Source organism: Ursus americanus, chromosome 18 (genome assembly GCF_024610735.1).
Source record: "Ursus americanus isolate L20-20 chromosome 18, mUrsAme1.1.p, whole genome shotgun sequence".
Classification (NCBI taxonomy): Eukaryota; Metazoa; Chordata; class Mammalia; order Carnivora; family Ursidae; genus Ursus; species Ursus americanus.
Window position 1 is genome coordinate 47,115,019 of NC_142144.1, and position 19,226 is coordinate 47,134,244.

The window sequence follows — 19,226 nt, forward strand, 5'->3', positions numbered from 1 at the left end:
TAAGAATTTATCCCATAGGTGTATTTGCTAAATACACACAGATATATGTACATTGCTGTCATTGTACCAATATTTAAAATAGCAAAACACCAGAAACAAACAAAAGGTCCTTCCACAGAGAATGGTTGCATAAATTGTGTAGAGTCCTACAATGAAAATACTGTAGCCATCAAAAGATGAGGCAAATCTTTTTGTGGCCAATGTGCAATATGTTCATGATATATTAAGTGGAAAAAACAAGTGGCAAAACAAAATAGGATAATCCCACTTGTGTTAAAAGAAGAAGCATATGTATGTTTATATAGAAAATTGCAGGAAGACTTATGCAAAAAAAAAAAAAATCCCAAAAAACAAAAAACAAAAAACAAAAAAAACCAAAAAACAAAAACAAAAAACCAAACAAAAACAACTGCCAAGCACGTTTACTTGTGTTCTTCCTTTTTTTGAACTCGGGGCATTTTACTCTCTGCCCATGCTTTCATAATACTCTGCTCTGTCCCCCTGCCACATCCATCACCAATTATACCCGACAGGCAGCAATAATTACTACTTTGAATCAACAAGTTATTAATTTCCCAGGACTGTCAAAACAAACTGGGTGGCTAACAACAATGGAAACTTATTTTCTCACAGCTCTGGAGGCCAGAAGTCCAAAATCAAGGTGTCAGCAGGACCTGTGAGGCCCTGGGAAGAATCCTTCCCCGCCTCATCCTAGTTTCTTGTGGCTAACCCGCACCCTTTGGCATTCTTTAGTTTGCGGTTGCAAAGTCTGCCCCCTTCAGTCTCTGCCCTGGTCCTTACGTGGCACTCTCCTCTCCTGTGTCTTGTGTTCTTTTTAAATCAGAACTCCCTCATGGTAGGTAAAGCAGCAAACCAAGAGAATCAAGAAATGGGGTATCAGTTCTGTTCCTACCACGCTGAGTAGCTGAGTGACTTGTACAAACTCATTAAATCACTTATCATCATCTAGGAAATAAATCTGATTTCTAACATTCATCCAACTATTAAATTCTAGGGGACTAACTTTTTTACATTTACCCTTTTGATCAGTCTTAAATTTTGATGTGTCCTGTATTCATTTAACAATAATTTCTTTAAGACTGGGAAAAATAGAGGTCAATTTCTGCCAGCACTTCCACATCAGCCAAGAGGAGTTATTTGGGACGCAGTAATGCAGGTGGTCTTCCAGACTTGCCAGAGGGAGCTCCACCTTTTAACTCCCCTGATTCTTAAAGCTGATGAGACAAGCAGAGACTCTGAGAAGTGGAATATTTGAAAGCAGAAAGGAATGAGCCCACACCTACCCCATGTCATCCAAAGAGAGTGTGGAAGGGAGAGTGTGAAGCACAGGAGACACTGCCAGTCTGGGTAACCCCCCAGTGGGGCAATGGTGGGCTTGATTGACCATTGCACAAGTGACAGGGCAGGTAGTAAGGGGAAAAACTGAAAGCACAGTCTCTGGAGTCCAATGGTGTGGGTGCCAATTTGAGCTCTGCTCCTGACTGGCTTAGCAACGTGACCTTGGGGATGACAGCTAACCACCCTAAGCCTCCAGTTCCTCATCTGTAAAATGGAGGCAATCATCCTATCAGAGCATTGTCCGGAGGAGCAAATAAAATGTGCAAAGCATTTAGCATGGTGCCAGGCACATACAAAGTCCTCATTAGATGGTAGTTTTATCATGATCTCCGCTCCCTGTTTCATTTCTACTTTGCTGTTATAGTGAATATGAGTTGTTTCCAAGCTATTAAAAAGCAATAAAAATAGTAATACCAAAGTAGTGACACAAAATAATGTTTTGTAATAAAGATACTGAATTTCATTTGGATTTAGTTCAATAGAGAGTTCATAGAATTTTAGAGCTGGATGGAGCTTACAAATCTTCTGTTATTTCTTAGGTAGAAAACCAAGGCCCTGAGATATTTGCTAAAATCACATAACTTGTTAGAGGCAGAGTCGGATCTACAAGCCACGACCCTTAGCTTTATCCTAGAGTTGTGTCCACTGCACTAGAAATTCTGATTTCCATGAGAAGGCAAATAAGAAGAAAAAAACAGTACAGAATGTTAGAGAAAATTCTAAACCTACTAGATCCCTTCTGGGACTAAAGGGTCAGCATATTGAATAAAAACTTGATCTATACTGACCCATGGCTTCCAAGAAAAAGCTCTGAATGAAGGGACTACAAAATAAAGGTATGAGTTTTCTTCCTTCCCCTCTCACTCTTATTTCTTTCTGATTATTTTCATTAGGTCACTGGACATGACTTAATCAGGACTGCCAAATTGTAGCTGTAAAATGATTGCCAACAAAACCATTAATTGTCCTAAATTAAATGAATAATAAATTACTGGACTCCATGATTAAATGGCAAGGACACGAACCTTATAAATAGTATGTGTGCATTGAGCAATGAGGCCATGTCAATTTCTTAAATACACACACAAGGCAATAAAGAACACAGGATTAGTGCTTAATTGATAATGTTGGAAGATTAAAGCTCCCCTAGGGGTATGAAGGGAAAATGCCAGCATTTGTGAGGACTTGTATTATACTGTCCTGCTGGAAATTATTACCATCAATAGCATGTAAATCTGAATTCTAATATCGAGCCCATAATGTGTTTTTTGAGATGCAAACACTGATTATATTATGGTACAGTGGGTAGAAATTTGAACAAGAATTGTCCAGATCTGGATTTTGATCCCAGGCCTCCACTGACTCATTTGTTTCATAATTGTAGGCCGCTCAATTTGTTTTTCCCTGACCGAGATTCCTAATCAATAAAACAGAATAACTTCCAGCATAAGAATATATATATTTAAATTTTGTTAGTATTATGTCTATCTATCTATCTATCTATCTATCTATCTATCTATCTATCTATATGTGTGTGTATATATACATATATATATATACATATACACAAACACACATACACACTGAACATATATTTGTACCTAGAAAAGTAACTTCCTCTATTGCCAGGGTTAGATTTTCTGTAAATCCTAGAAATATGAGAATTTTTAGTTTAGAAACCTAAGACTTTATGGAAAAAAACAGGATTGGTGAATGAGAATTTTAGCTAAATTTATGGTACTTAAATATAGGAATATTAACATCCACTAACCATGTTAAAATAGTACATCGCATATAATAAATGAAGTTTGATGTGTCTGCAGGAGGCTGAATTCTAAGATAGCCCTGATATCCCCACGACCTGATATACACACCCTGTATAATCTCCTCCCTTTGAGTGTGGACAGGATCTGAGAAAAGAATGTGCTATCACTCCCACGGTCAGGTTATGTTACATGGCAAAGGCGAAAAGATTTTGAAGATTAATTAAAATCCTAAAGCAGTTGGCTTCTGAATTAATGAAAAAAAAAAGATTATCCTGAGTGAACCCAACTTAGTCAGATGAGCCCTTTATAAGAGGGTCTAGAGGTCAGACATGGAAGAAAAGAAGATCCTCTCCCAAGACATCATGGGTTCCAGAGCTGCAAGAAAATGAATTCTGCCAACAACCACATGAGCCTGGAAGAGAATCCCAAGCCACAGAGGAGACCCCCAGTCTTAGCCAATGCCTTGACTGTAGCTTTGTGAGACCCTGAACAGAGGACCCAGCTAAGTCATGCCTGAACTGATCTATGAAAACCAAGATAATAAAATGTGTGTTGTTTTAAGCCATCACATTTGTGATAATTTGTTATATAATGATCCAAAAGGAATACAGTGTCTTAATTTAGTTAGTGGGACCATGTATAATATCTGTTTGTATTAGTTTCCTATGGCTGCTGTAACAAATTGCCACCAAATTAGTGGCTTCCACCACAACACTTTTATTCTTACAGTTCTGGAAGTCAGAAGTCCAAAATCAGTTTCCCTGGACTAAGGTGAAAGCTCTGAGGGGAGAATTTGTTTCTCCGCCTTCTTCAGCTCTTTGCCTTCTTTGGTTTATGGCCCCTCCCTCTATCTTCAAAGGCCATCACTCCAATCTCTGCTTCTGTCGTCCATCACCTTCTCCTCTGACTCCGACTCTGACTCTTCCTGTGTCTCTCTTTTAAGGATTACTGTGATGCCATCAGGCCAACCAGATAATCCAGAATAATCTCTCCATCTCAGTCCCTAACAATCATATCTTCAGAGTCCCTTTGGCCATATAAAATAATGTTCACAGGTTCTGAGGATTAGGCTACAGATGTCCATCTCATGTACAAAAAACTCCACTCTAAGGTCCCCAAAGGTCTCATCCATTACATTGTTGTTTCATCCTGAGAGCTAAGGGTTGTTGTTCCACCCTGTGAGCTAAGGGTGAGGCATCGGTGATGGTGGTAATGATGGCAATGCTTAGCAACTCTGTACCCTCCATCTCTTCTAATGAGTGGGACTCCAATTTCTCAGTGTCAGTATGTTTGAGGCATTAGTAAGCTTGTTGGCCATGAAACATATTTGTCCAGACACCCTGAGAGTACACTCTCCACTTTTTCTTAGAAAGCATAAGTGTGGGCTAAGCAGTCTTGTTTTGAAGACTATTTGTAAGTCCTTAGAGAGTTACGGAGAATCATTAATATCTTGTTCTGAGGATCTATCCTTAGACTTTCCTAATGCTTCTGCATAAAGTAGAATCTTTAAGTATCAGGCCTTTATGATTTCATTTCCATGAAAAGCTTTGCCTCTCTGTTATTCTTTGCAAAGTACTAGATGCTTTAGCAGTTTGCAGGAATGCTGTGTGGTGCCAAAGCACACTGACTCTCTAACCTGAATATGCTGCCTGTGGTTTCTTTGGTTCATTTACAAACTCAATCAAATGTACAATGATGGCCACCTGAAAATATCATCAAAATGACCTGTTAATAATACAAAGCTGAGTTCATTCTTACCATGGTAAGGGTAATAGTTACAGAGCAAATACTTGTGTAATTGCCACCCACTATCTTGACAGAATTTGAGTGATCTCAGAGCGCAGAGGACAAAATCAGGATATTCATGGAGTTTTGGAGTCTGGTTTAAGGCAAGTCATTCAATGTGGACACATGACTAAGGTTAGCTGAGAATTGTGCTGTAATAGTCTAGTACTGGTGGTTATAGCAAGGCAGAGCCAATAGAGGCAAGTGCTCAATGAATCTTGGAGAATAAACGGTCATTTCAGTTGCTTGACGCTATCTATTGAAGAACTGGAGAGTTTAATGTTTATTTAAATGATTTTTTTAAAAGGAAGTTTCTGAAATGAAAAAATTATTTGCAACTTCTGTCTTCCTGGGCAGGATTTTCCTGGAATAATGAAATAATATTGAGTAAGACTGGTATAATAAAGTTATGCTAATGTGGACCGTAAGCAGCATGGGTATAGATGGTTTTGGTTTTCACACACACAAAATTATTTTTTGAGCACATTCTAAGAAGTGGTGGGAATATAATGGTGAACAGAAGGGGCATGATGCTGAAAGTCCACTGGAAAAGAGAAGTAAAGAGTCAATTACGAGAAAACTTCAGTTACACAGAACAACATGGGTGAACATAAATATATTGTTGAGTGAAAAAAAGGAAAGAATGATGAATACAGCACAATCCCATTCTAGAAATGTAAAAAAAAATATAAGGTAACTGAACTACATTCTTTAGGGATGCATATGTAGGTGGTAAAAATATAAAGGAAAGAAGAGAAATTATTACCAATGAAAGCAGAATAATACTTTTAGAAGGGAGAGAGAAGATTGTGATCTGCAAGGGATGCATGGCTAACTTTGGGATGCCAGTGATGCTGCCTTTGTTTTGAGTGTCCAGTCTGAAACATCATTGCCAAGACCAATGTCAAAGAGATTATCTCCTATGCTTTCTTCTAGGAGTTTTATGGTTTCAGGTCTTATGTTCAAATGTTTAATCCATTTTGAATTGATTTTTATGTATGGTGTAAGGAAAGAGTCCAGTTTTCCAGTTTTCCCAGCACCATTTATTGAAGAGTCTATCAGCTCCCCACCATATATTCTTGGCTCCTTTTTTAAGCGGTCCCAGGTAAGAATGTAAATTCTAATGGTCAGTTTGCAGAGTATGGTCCAGGAGATTAAATATCCCAGAAAAATCAACATTTGAAGATAGGTTTACTGAAGTCACTGTAAATAGTTTCAGTAGCAGAACTAAGAATACTCTTCAGTTTCAAGTTCTAAGGATCCCCAACCATAGACAACATAGGCACAAGAACACCAGCAAAATCTAGAAAAAACAAAACAAAAAAAGACCCAGCCTAGCCCACAGGCCCTTCATTTAGCCATGCAGAGTGAGTGCTACATCACAAAAAGAAGATGAGAATCAATACCAGCACCCTAATGAGTGATCTTTATTGAGACATTTTTGTACATTAGCTAAATCGAAGAGAGTGCGTAGTTCTTTTTAGAGTGTGTGATTTCAGTTACTGTTCAATAAGTATTTTTGCTCCCATAATGTCTAGAATTAAAGAATTCTTTGAGTGCCATCTGGTTGGGGTCAGGTCAACTCCACTTAACCACTGCAATGAGGCTCTTGGTCAGCAGTGACTCTTAGAGTTGACAAATGTAACAAACAGAAATACAGAATGTCCAGTAAAATTTAAATTCAGATCGACAAATAATTTTTGACCATAACTATATTTCAAATATTGTGGGTTCTGCATTTCATCTGTCACCTCTATTCAGGGAAAGCTATTTCAATTTGCTCCTTTCTGGTTGCTGAGCGACATGTTAGAAGATCTCTAATGCGTTTTTGTGTTACTCGTAGTAGAACGTCTCTTAAGCCCTAACTTAGCACCTTTTTATTCTAATGGGTCATCTGGTTTCCAAGCTCGTGGAATATTAGCAGTAATACTTTGTGAGAGGGAGGGGACCATCAGAGGTAGCCTTGTCACGTGAACAAAATGTGATTGCTTGGCAGCAAGGGAAGAGACAGGGCAACATTAAAAAACCGACATAAGAATTAAAACAACAGGGGCGCCTGGGTGGCACAGCGGTTAAGCGTCTGCCTTCGGCTCAGGGCGTGATCCCGGCATTCTGGGATCGAGCCCCACATCAGGCTCCTCCGCTATGAGCCTGCTTCTTCCTCTCCAGCTCCCCCTGCTTGTGTTCCCTCTCTTGCTGGCTCTCTCTATCTCTGTCAAATAAATAAATAAAATCTTTAAAAAAAAAAAAAAGAATTAAAACAACACAGGATGGGCGCCTGGGTGACTCAGTTGGTTAAGCGACTGCCTTCAGCTCAGGTCCTGATCCTGGAGCCACGGAATCAAGTCCTGCATCAGGCTCCCTGCTCAGCAGGGAATCTGCTTTTCCCTCTGACCCTCCCCCATCTCATGCTCTTTCCCTCTCTCTCTCTCTCGTTCTCTGTCTCTCAAATAAATAAATAAATAAAAAACTTTAAAAAATAATAAAAATAAAGAAATAAAACAACACAGGAGGATATGGCCACCACAGAATAAGACGACTAAGTATGCTGATCTCTCCAAGGGCACTTCCTTGTTACAGCCCCATCATGTCACTGGTGTTTGGTAAGAAGACCCCAGGTCATTAAAAAGAGTTCAAATTATGTGTAGAATATAGTTTAATCGTTCTCTGAAATCCTTTTTGAAAGTATTAATAGAATAAATTATAGCTAAATAAACACTGTTTAAGAAGGCAAAGTAATGCCTGATATATTTGAGAAAGATCTTAAAGCCAGTTAAAATTTAAAATAACAATGTTTGGGTGTTTAATAAAAGGAAAATTTTCAGTATATGGAAAATACAGTTTTCTAGAACAAATTATTTCCTGAGACTTCCAAACTGTAGATTTTTCCTGTTATTACTTTTATTACTGGTATGTTTCAGGTGAATGTGTTAACTTGGTTGGAATTATATGAATAATTTCCTTAATGTCTTATTTTCCTTGGCATGTGGGGACCTAGCCTTTGAGGTTATAATTTCAAGTGACTCAAGTCATACCTGTTGCCTCAAGTAAGAGTTTAACACAGTTTTAGAAACTTTGTAATTCAAAAGTACTAAGTAATGGGGGGGGGGAATGAGTGAATATGAGCTATTTCAATTTCCAAAAGATTTCTTTTACCCAAAGATTCACCCCTGGGAGTCCTTTTAAAGCCAAGCAACTTTTCTAAAACTAAAATACCATTTAATTAATACCTATGTTCTATAAATTTTTTATGTCTACATTTTGCAAGGAAAGATAAATATGTCACAAATATGTGCAGATGGACAGAATTCTCTTAAAGTAGGTCCTTAAAAAGTGGAATATGGATATAGACCCAGAGTGAGACAGTCAAGTGTCAAAAGAAATCTGTCAGCTTTTTAGCAGTTGAATAATTCAGAAGCTATGCATTAAGCCAACTTCTTAATTTCCCGTTTCCCCATTTCTAATTCTCTCCTTTTTATCCTGTGATCTTTCCTCTCTCTCTCTCAAAGCTATTTGTTGCAGAGATGCCCTGGAAAGCAGGTGGTCTTCCTTATACGACAGCATCTGCTACTCAGAATGTGAAACTAAAGATCTAAAGGCAAAGGAAATGAAAGCCGTCGTCCTATAAATGCCTTTTTAAAAATAGCCTTGTTTTTGGTTGTTTTTTGTTGAATCAACTGGAACACTTTTATTGTCCATGATAAAACAAGTGCTCTAAAGCAATGATCCTCTTCCTCTTAGACGTCTGATACTGGGGTTTGTTGTTGCCAACCATTTTCTGGATCGGGTTTCTTCCCTAAGATTTTACAAATGGTGTGGGTGGCTGCAAGCCCTCTGAAGATTTTGCTTAAGCCATTTGTTAATAATATCCTCTCAGCATTGACTCCAGCCTTTATAGTTGGGATTGTTAGGGAAACTTCAAGGGCACGGTGGTGTTTTTCTATTCTTCAGGCCCTAGGGGAGGAAAGAATTCCCAGGAGGACTTTTGGCTGGCTTATTATCATCCAGAAACAAGAAATCAGAGAGCCTAAGCTGAAAGGCCGAACACGTTTTTAAACCACCCGAACCTGAATGGACACAGTGTGGTGTAATGGCACAGGGGCTCAGGGCTCACAGGGACCCGAATTTAAATACCAGCTCTGCCACTTACTAAATATGTAACGCTGCTCCCTCCAAATTTGCAGCCGCAAATTCTTACCTCTATCTAATGTATAATGTTAGCTATTTGATAGGTAGGACAGATGCCCGAGCCTTAGTTTCTGATCTGTAACGTAGGTAAAATCCCCATCCCACAACAGTGCTGGGCGCACAGTGCTTGGCGTGGGGGCCCTTAAGAAACGTCAGTTTCCTGAAGGATGGCCTCCCCCTTTTTCTCTTCCTTCCTCTGCTCAGCTCACATAAACCTCCACCTGCACACATGGGGGCTAACACTTTATTGTCTCCTCTGCCTTTTACAGGGTAAAATATGGATGAGACGCGAACCTGTCCTAGCCCATCACACTGTTAAACTTTGAATCACAGGTAAGACCCTTTGTCTGGTCCAGAGGCTACGGGAGTAAGGCCTGCCTTAGATACCACGCTCCCAGTCTGTGCCGAGAGAGGAAGGTCCTGTGACCTGGTTTAGTAGAGGTCTTTCCTCGATAAAACCCCTGCCCGATCGTTTCTGGTTTTCCCCAAAGCTATGAAATGTGATATAAGTTTCTAGGATTCAGTGTTTCAGGGCCATGAACTAAATGTTTTCAGTTCATCTGATAATACAAATGGCCCTCACATGCCTCGAGCGGCTCATCCATGGGATACCATTTTTTTGGAATAACAGAAAGCATGTAGAACAGGGTTATTTGCCAACATTCTGTGCTCTCGCCTCACTTCCTCCTTTCCTCCTCGAGGCTAGTATCCCTTCCCCACCCCCGGGCTGGCTGGCCGAGCGAAGACTCATTGCAGCGGGGTTCTCACACTGCGTTCTTAGGGTGTATTGAAGAGTTCTGCGAACCACGGCTTCTCAGAATTGTGTACCATGGGCCTTTGTTCTCTTCAGTCTCCTGGCTCTTCCTGGTTTCTGCTTCTGGTCTCAGTGCCAGGTGCTTGAGGTGTCAGTTGGCCAAGACAGACACACTCCACGGAAAGACCTAATGCGGAATAACGTCCTGAGCGGAAAAGACCAGTTAGCATATTAATCAGTTATGCTTCTGTTTACATTTCCAATGGGGAATGTAAGTCAGAGAAGAAGGCAGCTGATTTGAAAAAGTATAATTAAGTGCTACGATGAAAGTAAACACAGAAGGCTACGTGATGAAAGGACAGCTTAATCTTAATTTTTTTCCCCTCCTGGCTAAATTTTTTTTCCTCCAACAACTTAAAAAAAAAAACTTTATTGGGATATAGTTCATATATTAGAAGTTAAGTGTACAATTCAGTGATTTTTAATGAATTTATAGTTTTACCCCCATCAGTACAATCTGATTTGTACTGAACTTTTCCATCACCCCCAACTTTTCCTCAAGCCTATCTGCAGTCAATCCCCACTCACACATCTCCAGCCCAGCAACCATTGATCAACTTTCTCTCTCTATAAATGTGCATTTTTATACATTTCATGTAAATGGAATCACGCAGTGTATATCCTTGTGGATCTGGTTTCTTTCATTTACCATGTTTTTGAGGTTCATCCATGTCTTAACATAGATCATGATTTAATTCCCTTTGATGGTGAATAATATTCCACTGTATGAATATACCACATTTATTCATCCACTTATCAGGTTGATAGACACTCCGATTGTTTCCAGTTTGGGGCTATTATGGTAATGCTTCTAGTCTTATGGGAATGTTCAAGTCTTTGTGCATATGTTTTCATTTCTCAGGTAGATACTTAAGAGTGGAATTGTTGGTTGAGTTCTCTGGTAAGTTTATGTAACTTTTTAAAAAACCACAAACTATTTTGTAAAGTTACTCATTTCCGCTAGCAATTTACAAAGATCCAGTTTCTTCACATACTCAATAACACTTGATATTGTCTCTTTTTTAATTCTAGCCCCTCTAGTGGCTATGCAATAGTAAATTATTGTTTTCATTTCTCCGATGACTCATAAATGTTGAACACCTTTTAATGTACTTGTTAGCCATTCATACGATATTTTGCTCATTTTGTAATTGGACTGCTTTCTTATTGGGCATTAAGAGTTCTTTACATATTCTGAATACAAGTCCCTCACCAGATATATGGTTTGCAAATATTTTCACCTATTTTATGGCTTGTCCCTTTCTTAATGGTGTCTTTTGAAGCACAAAAGCTCTAATTTTGATGAAGTTCAATTTATTAGTTTTTTTCTCTTATGGCCTGTGCCTTTCCTATCATATCTGAGAGCTCTTTGCCTAACCAGAGCTCATGAAGATTTTTTCCTATGTTTTTTTCTAGATATTTTATACTTTTAGCTCTTATATTGGTATCTATGATCCATCTTGAATTAATTTTTGTATATGGTGCTGGTACAACCATTTGTGAAAAGACTAACTCTTCCTCATTGAGTTGTCTTGGTGTCTTTGTTAAAAATCAATTGACCAGGGGCACCTGGGTGGGTCAGTCAGTTAAGCATCTGCCTTTGGCTCAGGTCATGATCCCAGGGTCCTGGGATAGAGTCACATATCAAACTCCCTGCTCAGTGGGATGTCTGCTTCTCCCTTTCCCTCTGTCACTCCCCCTGCTTGTGCTCTCTTGCTCGTTTGCTCTCTCTCTAATAAATAAATAAAATCTTTAAAAAGGAAATCAATTGACCATAAAGGTTAGTGTTTATTTCTGGATTTAATTCTCTTCCATGGATCCACAGGGCTATTTTTATACAAATACCACGGGTCTTGATACCTTTCCCTTTTCAAAATTGTTTTGACTATTCTAGGTCCCTTCATTTCCATATACATTTTAGTATTATCTTGTCAATTTCTACAGAAGATTCTTGAATTTTCTAATTGACAAACATGAAAGAACTCTCCATTTATTGATATATTTTGTAATTACTTTCAGCAATGCTTTGTAGTTTTCATTGTGCAAATCATGAACTTTTGTTAAATTTACGGCTATCATACTCCATTTTGTTCTTTGTGATTGAATTGTTTTCTTAAATTTACTTTTGGATTGTTTGTTGCCAGTCTGTAGAAATACAACTGAGTTTCACACATTGCTCTTGCATTCTGTGACCTTGCTTAAAGTTATTCTAAGACTTTTGTGGAGTGTGTGTGTGTGTGTTCTTCAAAAACTTCTACATATTGGACAAAAATTCACTTGCAAATAAAGAGTTTACTTCTTATTTTCCAACCTGGTTAATTTTAATTTCTTTAGTACACAGCTTGCAATCTTTATCCATTAAGTATGATGTTAGCTGAAGATTTTTCATTGATGCCTTTTATGAAGTTGAGGCAATTCCCTTCTATTCCTTGTTTGCTGAGAGATTTTAATCATGAATGCATGTTGGATTTGTCAAATGCTTTTTCTGCATCTATCAGATGACCACATGGGTTTTGTCCTTTATTATGCTACAATGATATAGTATATTAATTGATTTTCACATATGAAGCCAACCTTGCATTCCTGGGACAAATCTCACTTGGTTTTTGATGATAATTCTTGCTGAATTTGGTTGGCTAATATTTTAAGGATTTTTGCACCTATGGTCATAAAAAATATTGGGTCTGTAATTTTCTTTCCAGTGATATCTTTGTCTGGCTTTGGTAACAGGATAGTAGTGTTGGCCTCATAGGAGTTAGGATGTGTTCCTTCTTCTATTTTCTTGGCAGTTTTTGAGAAGAATTGATGCTAATTCTTTAAATGTTGGTAGAATTCACCAGTAAAGCCATTGGTCCTGGACTATTATTTGTTGAGTGGCTTTTGATTACTGATTTAATCTCTCTACTTGTTATAAATCTGTTCAGGTTTTCTATTTTGTCATGAAATAGAAATAATAATTTTGGTAATTTGTGCGTTTTTAGGAATCTGTCCATTTCATCTATGCTATGCAATTTGTTGGCTTACCATTGTTTATGGTATTCTCTTACAATTCTTTTTATTTCTGGAAGGTCAATAATAATGTCTCCACTTTTATTTTGGATTTTACTTATTTGCATCTTCTCTCTGTTTTTCCTAGTCTGGCTAAAGATTTGTCAGATGTGTTGATCTTTTCAAAGAACCAACTTTTGATTTCATTGATTCTATTTTTTTTATAATCTATTTCACTTATCTTTGCTCTAATTTTCATTATTTTCCTCCGTCTGCTAGCATTGGGTTTAATTTGCTAGTTTTTCTAGTTCTTTGAGGTGTAAAGTTAGGTTATTGACTTGAGATAGATCCTTTTTATTGTAGGAATTTACAACTATAAATTTCCCTGTGATAACTGCTTTTGCTGCATCTCATAAGCTTTGGTATGTTGTGTTTTCATTTTCATTCATCTCTAAGTATTTTCTAATTTCCCTTTTGATTTCCTTTTTGGTCCATTTAATTGAGTGTTGTTTTATTTCCACATATTTGTGAATTTTCCAGTTTTTCCTATGTTATTGATTTCTAGTTTTATTCCATTGTGGTTTGAAAAGATATTCTGGATGATTTCAATCTTTTTAAATTTATGGAGACTTTTTTGTGGCTTTATGATCTATCCTGGAGAATATTCCATGTGCATGTGAGAAAAATGTCTATTTTGCTATTGTTGGATGGAGTGTTCTCTATATGTCTGTTAAGTTTAGTTGGTTTATAATATTGCTCAAGTCCTTTTTATCCTTGCTGATCTTCTCTTAGATGTCTTCCTGCCTCTACTTATCACATATTGTGAATATACATGGGGCCACCCAAAGAATCAAGAATAATCTCATTTCAGAACTTTCAACTTAATCACATTTGCAATCTCCCTTTTTCCTCTTAAGGAAATATATATATAAGCTCCAGGGATTAGAAAGTGGACATATTTTGGAGGACATTATTCAGCCTACCGCAGTAACTGGATAGTCTTGACTAAATATCTATCCACAGTCAGCATACTCATTACCTCAAGGGTAGGACAGCTCTGACTCAGAAAAAGGGAGAAGAGTGTGCAACTACAATAGCATGGGGCAAAATATAATATCAAAGTAGCATTTTGAAAAATTCCCAAAGTATCAGAATCATGGATATTATTCCATCAGAGTAAAAGGGGGCTTCAACTTATAGGACAATGGAAATTAGGCTAGAAGACTATATCTAATGTATTTATTGAATTGAATATATTTAATGTGACTTAGTAAGAGGGGGAGTCTTAGTACATGGGGGAGTCATTTTTTCCTACATGCTAAGGTAGAGAAAATCTGAGTGACCCACATAAATTTGTTTGTCTTCTGCTGCTGCTGCTTCTTCTTTGTAGGGCATAGGTTTGTATTAGAAGTATACTTTGAGCCTCTAGATATGAGTTTTATGGTATAGTTTTCATTTCCATTAATAATAGTTATGGGCCTATTCCTGTGTATGTCACAATAACTATGCTTCGTGGTGGGAAGAATTTATAAATTAGGAGTTATGTTTTCCACTGGGGTCTTTGTAACTGAAATTTTTTCTAAATGTTGATTCATCTGTATTTGTGTTACTCACATTATGACCAGCTTGAAAAGACCTTGATCCAACTTCTATTCAATTAAGTTTTACTGCTTTGTAGTCTAAAGCCAAACCATAACTATAAACCTAGGAGAAAAGTTATGGCTGAAAGAGAGAACAGCACAACCTGTGAACTGCTCTCTTTTCATCATTTAAAAATCTCTAGTGGTGAGCCAGGAACTTTCTGACCAGGAAATTTAATGTTAAATGTTGAGCTCCTTTATTAGATCTGATTTAAAAATTTTTATTTATCAAGATGAGGACTTTTGAAGGATAACCACCAAGTCCAGCAGAAAATAATGTGTGAATAGTTTTGACAACCTACTGGAGTGCAATCAGATGATACAGTTTCATGTCCTGGTTCTGATACGTGCAACCTACCTAAACTTGGGGAAGTAAAATAATCTCTTTGAGCCTCAGTTTTCTCATTTGTAAAATGAGGTTAATAATATCTACCTCAGACAGTTTTGAGAGTTAGGAAAACATGCTTTGAAAGCGTAATGTATTAAACAAATGAAATGAATTACCATTCCTCTCAAATGAAAAAAACTCCATATTAAATAGTAATAATAGACTTGCACTCCTAGTACAATATTTGTGAATCTGTATGATGTATATACACATACACACTTAGGTCAACAATTGTTCAATTCGCAGAACAAAAAGTTACTAGGGATTTTTAAAAATTATGTCTTTAATCTCCATTGCAGGTTCAAAATGAAATCAATGCTCTAGGGAGAGAGATTTTTTCCCAACACCATGCAAGAAGAACTAAAAGAAATGTCTCTTTCCAAATAATTTAAAATTATTTATAGAGAATTTAATGCTGTAGAGAAAGGTTTGTTTTTTCCTTTTTATTTGAAAAAGGAGAAATAAGAGGGAAATATAGTGTCATTTGCTCATTAGGGTCATTCAAGTGTGTGGAGATACACATAACACTTCTGGGCATTTCTTTGCTAGAACAAAGTCATATGGCCATACCTATCTATCCCTAGGTCTTAAGGTCACCCAGTCAAGCTTCAAAGACCAAAAGCAGTTGCATTAGCTGAGACCAGGTCATGTGCCCTAGCTTTGGACTGTCAGAAGATTTAATAGTGGAAGGTAAGGAGGCACCTTGGTGGCTCAGTTGGTTAAGCCTCTGCCTTCGGTTCAAGTCATGATCCCAGGGTCCTTTTTTCTCTCCCACTCCCCCTGCTTGCGCTCTCTCTCTCTGTCAAATAAATAAAATCTTTAAAAAAAAATAGTGGAAGGTCAGGATTTGATTTCCATCTAGATATCTTCAATAGGGAATTTTCCCAAATGAGGAACAATTTTGAGTAGAAATGAGCCAAAAACAAAAAAATGCCCACTACTTATTACATAATTGCTTCATTAGAAAAAGTGTATAACCAGGATGACCAGAAACAGTGAGACCTTCAAATGACTAATCCCAACATCCACCGGTTCGCTCATAGAACTAGGACTAGAACTTTGTTTGGCAGACAGTATTCTGCAGCCAGCCACAACAACATCCCCCATTCCACACCCTTCTCAAACAGTGTGACCTTGATACTCCTCTTATTGATAGGTGAGTCTTTTCCATTGCCTTGAGTCTAGGAAATATTGTCATTTGTTTATTTGCTTATTTCATCATCTATCCAGCCAGTCATCCATTCATTCATTAATGCATATATATATATATATATATGAATTTACTCAGTGTGTCTTTTGTTTCTTGAGAAAATGGATACTATTATCAAATGCCAGGCTCTTTGCTAAAAATGTTAACTAATTTAAATGTCATAATTTCCTATATGATAGGTACTATTCCCATTTTACAGATGATCTTTGTGAGGCAGATGGCTTCTAGCATATATCTGGTTTCTTTTAGAATTTAAATATTACAGTCAATTTCTAAACTTTCAACTACTATATATATCTGCAATCTGTACCATTGTAGAGCAGTATAGCGGAGTGGAAACAACATGGTCTCTGGAGCTGGTATGCATAGGTTTAAATCCTGGCTCTGTCCCTTAAAATGTGTGAGCATGTGCAGATCACTTAATCTTGCTGTGTCTCAATTTTCTCATCTGTAAATCATGGATGATAGTAGTACCCCTACTGAAGCATTGTTATGAAAATTACCCATATTAATATCTGTAAGATGCTTAGAATAGTGCTTGGCAAATAATTAAGCAGTATATTAGTGATTGCTAGTAAAATGCTAAAAATTAAATCAAATACAATGTACTTTAGCCCGTCTCCTGTACCATGTAGTTTGTTTCCTTCAGTTTTACCTAAATTTTAATTTTATGAATCACATAACGGACAATTTGCAGAAGTAACATCTCCTCTTTGGCTCTCTCATAAGAACACTTGACCTACAGATGTTTAGCTGATTCATTATGGGTTGAGAAAGAGCTTGATGCAGAAAATGTGTAGCTAGATGGAGAAGAGTTTAATGATCACCTAAACTTATGTTCGTATCTGTAAAATTCCTGGCCCTCAAAAATCTCGTATCTTGCTGGACATATTCATAACTGGTAGTATTTCATTGTCTTTTAGTAGAATGCTTCAAATGTGGTAAAGGTGAAGAGAAATGACACTAATTTGTTGAGGTACTTAAAGAAAAACTTAGAGACATGCTTCCTGACTTGTATTTTATGATGGGTGGCAAGGGGGCTGAGTTAATGCAATTACTGGGGGAAAGGGGCAGTAATACTAATCAGAGCTGCTGACTGTCCCATGGACTGTATCTGTTATGGGTATCTATTTGCTCATGTAAGGCAACACTTCATTGTATTTCCACACTGTGATAGAATTACATCTTGTCTACTCATGGCCACATATTCTGTGCTGTGCAACTGGAGATCTCAATGCAGTCGCTGAGCTTATGCCCTACCAAGAGCTAGCTCTGCTCTCTGGAGACCTACACCAAACTGAGGCAGCCTAAGAGCAGCAAAAGGCTCCAACTGTGAGGATTCCATTCAGGACAATGGATAAGAGTCTAGGAGAGGAAAGCACCAAACCCCTCATGCATATGCAGCACCAGATGGAGATAAAGAATTTTTACAATGGGGAACTGGAAAGAGCCAGTGTGGCTGTAGAAAACTCAGGTGGGAGAAAAAAGAACAGAAATGGAAACTAGAGGCAAAAGAAAAAAAAAAAGTACAATGGAGAGCACTTCTATGAAGAAAGTGCTAAGCAATGCAAACAAAAGATAGGAAAATAGAAAATGCCCCCAAAAGTTGTTCTCCCCTCAAAGTTCTTTTTAAGCTTCTCTATCATGATACTTTCACAATGTGTTAAAATTCCTTGGTTTCTAACCCTCTGACACCTCTCTAGGATGTGAGCCTAGGTAGGGCAGGGCAGTGGCCAACAGGTAGTTATTTCTAGGACAGAAGGATGGTGGAAGAGAAAGAGGTTAATAAGGACTTAGAGTAAGGAAGGAAAACCTAGAGGCAAGAGAGAAAGAAACTGGGCAGAAATTAACAAATGCATAATCACTAACTAGGATGATATAAGAGACAAGGCTGCCATCAGGAATGAGAAAGCCTCTCTCACTCTGATTTGCCATATCTCATTCAGTTTCAAACATTTTATATCCAGAGAAGCTCAAATGCTGAGACCCTGCTTTTAAAAAAGTAGAGGTAGTTAGGGAGGATGAAATCCATATGTTTCTGATTCTTTTACGCAAATCTCATTGAAATACAGCTTGGTCGTAGGGCGATTGAATGTCATATATGCCAATACACGGCATACTAATCATTTTAAGCCATTTTTGACGCTCCAGGAAGTCTCCAAGAATAAACAACATGAAGCCCCAAAGGCCTAACAGTGAAGTCTGAAAGGAAAAGCCAAAAATATCTGAAAGAAAGTCTACGTTTCCAAATTCAATAGTCTGCTGTGAAGAACCCAAGGATATTTTATGATGCCCAGGAAATGGCAGTCAAGGGACAAAATTGGGAACCAGGTAGAGAGTCCTCACCAGTAAATGTTATGAGGGAGAGGGAAGAAGATACAGCAACATCCAAATGGAGAAGAGAGCGAGGCTCTATCTGAAAGTAATTAGTGGTGGATTGAAGCGAGAGGGGAAAAAATGGGAAAAGAGGAAAATCAAGCAGTTAGAAACAAATCCAACCTTTAAAGAATATGGTTTTACAGCTACAAGGTTGTAAAGTGCAATTATTCTTTATTTTAATGCCTCATTTTATTGTATATGCTAGTTCAGCCATTGCAGGGATATACTTCCCAAACCCCAAAGAAGACAAAAAATGTCTTTGTAGTCTAATAGCTTCCATTTTGGTTGGGGAGAAAGGCCATAGACTAATAAAGGGGAAGATTCAAGGATGAGTTGGGATTTTGGTTTTAGCAATTGCAAAGGTGATGATGTCAAGTGTGTTAATCATGTTGTTCACATCTCTGTCCATACTGATTTGTTGTCTGTACTACTGGTCACTCAGATGTGTAACTGTCCTAGTATTGTGATTATTGTCTTTCCTCCTGTACTTCTGTCAATTTTCCTTCATGGATTCAATGTTTAATATCCCCCTTAATTCATATCTTGAAGCCCTAACTTCCAATGTGATGGTATTTGGAGGTGGGGCTTTGGGGAGGTAGTTAGATTTAGATAAGGTCATGAGGGTGAGATCCCCAAGAGGGGATGAGAGTCCTTATAAGTAGAGAAAAGGACTGGATCTCGGTGTCTCTCCACCGTATCAGGAAACAGT